This window comes from Terrapene carolina, unplaced genomic scaffold (assembly GCF_002925995.2).
Source record: "Terrapene carolina triunguis isolate 2854851 unplaced genomic scaffold, T_m_triunguis-2.0 Scaffold93, whole genome shotgun sequence".
Classification (NCBI taxonomy): Eukaryota; Metazoa; Chordata; order Testudines; family Emydidae; genus Terrapene; species Terrapene triunguis.
In genome coordinates, this window is record NW_020664444.1 from 1,743,373 (window position 1) to 1,747,473 (window position 4,101).

At 56.5% G+C, this 4,101-nt stretch overlaps 1 pseudogene; it reads right to left on the reverse strand.

The window, feature by feature from the left end:
- Positions 1 to 3,237: 3,237 nt before the first annotated feature.
- Positions 3,238 to 3,852, reverse strand: LOC112119259 (annotated as a pseudogene).
- Positions 3,853 to 4,101: the final 249 nt, after the last annotated feature.

The following is a 4,101-nucleotide window of genomic DNA, read 5'->3' on the forward strand; positions in this document are numbered from 1 at the left end:
CCCCACCCCCCCTCCCCCAGATGTGCCGCTCTAGCCCCTGCCACCCTCCCCCCAGATGTGCCGCTGCTGTGATCCAGCCACCCCCCCAGATGTGCCGCTCCAGCCCCAGCCACCCTCCCTCCAGATGTGCAGCTCTGACCCAGCCACGCACCCCCAGATGTGCAGCTGTTGTGATCCAGCCACCTGTCCCAGATGTGCAGCTCTAGCCCCTGCCACCCTCTCCCAGATGTGCAGCTCTAGCCCCTGCCACCCTCTCCCAGTTGTGCAGCTCTAGCCCCTGCCACCCTCCCTCCAGATGCAAAACTATGAGAGCAGCCTTCCCTTCCCTTCCCCCCTCGCACTTTCACAGCTTCCCTCTATAGTGTTGCAGGAGCCTAGGCACAGGCTTTGGGCTCACTGAGGATGTGCTTCCTGCAGAGTAGGAGCTAATGTCTCCCCTGACCTCTCCGTGAGGCACTTTTGCGGTGGAGGGAGGAGCACACATTTTCTCTCTCTGTCATAGGCTCCTCAAGCTTTCCAGGCCTTACAGGGGAACAGACCTCTCTCAGTAAATAGTTTCCCTAACTTTTATTATTTCCCTTTGCCTACTGAACTTATCACGACCTTGCTACTTAGGGACCATTGACAAGCCCCCTGCACTGGAGGAAATGTTCTCTAAGAGGGAGGAGAACAATTCAAATATAGATTCTAACTGGGGGGGGGGAGGAATGAAATGCTACCTTGGTAAATAGCCATTTAACTAATGTGGTCTCGGCTCTGCTGGAAATTGACTGTTCCACAGCTCAGCCCTGGCTCCAAGTACATTGATGTTGGGTACTGTTGTTTGTGATTATCATAATGTATCTCACACACACAATGATAAGGCTATGAAACAAACCCAGGAATAAGATTGCAGTGTACGCAATCACTGCTTTAGGCACCTCAACCTGCAGCTGGGTGTTTAACTATAGGCACAGTTTTGAAAATGGCCTTAGTGCAAAGTCTTAGTATATGTGAATTCAGCAAATTACTCACAAACAATTTCTTGATGCATGTCCCCCCCCCCCCCAACTTCTTTAAAGTATGAGGTATTGGCAGCTGTTGAGGGTTAGGTACAGGATTTGATGGATGAAATAATCTGATCTAGTGCAGCAAAATCTATTAATTTCCTCAAAAAGAACAGGAGTACTTGTGGCACCTTAGAGACTAAAATTTATTTGAGCATAAGCTTTCGTGGGCTACAGCCCACTTCTTCGGATGCATAGAGTGGAACGTATAGTAAGAAGATCTATATACATACATACAGAGAACATGAAAAAGGTGGAAGTAGTCATACCAACTGTAAGAGGCTAAATTAAGATGAGCTATCAGCAGAAAAAAAGAAAAAAAAAACCCTCAACCACCAACTTTTGTAGTGCTAAGGTGCCACAAGGACTCCTGTTCTTTTTGCAGATACAGACTAACATGGCTGCTACTCTGAAACCTATTAATTTCCTGTTTATTTGACAGTTAGCATTAAAGACACAAATGTTAATCAAATGGATTGAATTCACATTTAATAAACACCAGTAAATTCATTAAAAGATGCAAGTCTAAGTCTTCATTTGTGCAAGTTAAGCGTGCATTCTTTCCACTAAGATGGATGTGAACATAAGTTTGCTTGCTCAGTCTCCATATTGAGAGTTGTTTTTATCTTGCATCAGTTTGTGCCGTTAGCAGATGCCTTTCCCCCATAAGAATGGCATTTGGGATAGAATGGCACCAAAGGGAAATGAAACAAGTTCTTAACCAAACACCCTATATGCAACCCTCCTCCAAACAGAGATTTTATCCCGAGCTAGAGTTGCCGGGACGTCACCTCTGTGGAAGATGTTCACAGAACTATAGTGACAGACAGCCATCTAAAACAGATCAGAACAATCTGCTTCAAGAAGGTCAGACTCACCCTTCAGTGTGGCATGAGCTCTGAATAAGGATCCATGTAACAGTAGGCGCTCTGCTGTTGCTGGCGCCCAGGTTAAGGTGACCAGATAGCAAGTGTGAAAAATCGGGACGGGGGTAATAGGAGCCCATATTAAAAAAGCCCCAAATATCAGGACTGTCCCTATAAAATCCGGACATCTGGTCACCCTAGCTCAGGCAGAGGAGTGGGTACTAATTGGTAGTGGAGTTTGGATTATGAGGCAGTTTTACATTCCTAAAATCTTGGACCTGGAATCATGAATTAGAGCTCGTACAACTTAACCTGGAGGCAGCAGCTGCTACAGCATGTGAAGAGTACAGGAAGCAGGGAGCTAGAGAACAGAACCCCTAGGGCTCTGCGGGCCCTTGCTAACAGGGCTCTGCCTACCCCAGTTGGCGACAGCTTTGAAGGACCAAGGCACTGGAGACACACGGACTCATTCCACACAGTGATTTATTACAGGAAGCCAAAGATGTCATGTAACAAAGAAACAAGTAGCTTAACATATGCACATTACAGTGCAATTCCTGGAGCAGTGTTTTGGTGGGGGCAGCGTTCTACAATACAGCCCCTACCCCCCCTTCGTTTCCTCACCTTTTCACACTCCCCCACCACAGCTGGCTAGATTTCTAGGCAGCTGCTAGTCCAGCATGAGGGTGTCCTAGGGAGCGGTGCCAACCAAGGCTGCCATCTCCTGTGAGCCATGGCAGGCGGCAAGGGCTAAAGCGACCCGGCCCCCGATTTCAGCACTCCCTTTTCTTTCAGGGAAGGGTCCCTGCCTGAACCCTGCTCAGGGCTGCTCCCCTGGAGTAAGAGGTGCCAGAGGCCGAGGCACCTTCATTCCATCCTTGGGCCTCCTTCAGTCCGACTCAGTGCTCTGGGAGCAGCAGCAGCAAAACACATTTGACTAACAAGTCTCTAAGGTGCCACAAGGACTCCTGTTCCCTTTCACAGAGCACGCCTCTGAGTGCGGACCCCCCCCCCATTAGAAACACGTGTTTATCTATTGAACACCAGTATAAAGGCTGGAGGCAAAGCGGGGTTTGGGGTGCAGGCTGACAGCTCCCGGTCCCCAGTCTGAGAACCCCTGCACTAGGGGAACAATCCCGAACTCGCTGCCGGGCGGACCAGGCGCGCCCTGCAGGCAGCCCCGGCCCGGCCCTCTCCAGCTGCCGGGGGACCCCGCTCCCGCCCGGCCCTCGGGCCCGCTGGCCGCGGCCCCCCGGGCCCCGCTCTCAGCCCCGCCGGGCCCCGCTCTCAGCCCCGCCGGGCCCCGCTCTCCGCCCCGCCGGGCCCTAGCAGACCGCGCAGCTCTGGCTCTTGCCGCTCCGGCGGGGCGGCTCCTTGGAGCAGGTCGGGGGCCGGCGGCGCCGCAGGGCCGGGCTGAGCCGCCCGGGCAGGTTGACCTGGCGCAGCAGCTCCTGGAAGAGGCCGACCACGTTGCGCCCCTGCTTGGCCGACGCCTCCAGGCAGGCGCAGCCCCAGTCCCGCTGCGCGGCGGCGATGCGCGGGTCGGGCTCGCCCGGCGCCAGGTCGCTCTTGTTCCCCACCACCACGACGGGCACCGCGCCCCGCCTGGCTTCCAGGATCTCGTCCCGCAGGCGCTGCACCTCGGCGAAGGAGTCGGGCTCCTGCAGCGACTAGACCAGGGCGAAGGCGTCGGCGCGGCCGATGCAGAGGCGCCGCATGGCCGGGAAGCGGTAGCTGCCGCTGGTGTCCAGGATCTCCAGGCGGAGGCGCAGCCCGGAGCCCGCCTCCAGCTCCAGCAGGTGCAGCTCCTCCACCGTGCGCCGGTGCCGCGCCTCGAACGTGTCCTGCAGGAAGCGGCGGACCAGCGCCGTCTTGCCCACGCCCGCCGCCCCGAGGAACACGAGCCGCACGCGGGCCTCGGGCGCCGGGCACAGCGCCATGCAGCCGTCCCGGGGCAGCGTCCGGCTCCTCTCGCCGCTAGTCCCCGCTCGGCACCTGCCGGGAGCCGCCCGCGCCGCCGCTTTATAGCCGCCCGCCCGCCCGGGGCTCCCGCCGGCGGCCAATCCGCCCGCGGGGGGCGGCGCTCGGCTCGGCCCGGGCGGGGATAGTGCCTGCGGGCCGCCCGCTCCGGCCCCGCGGGAGGGCCAATGTCAGCTGGGGGGGGCATGGGGGCAGGACGGGGGCGCAGG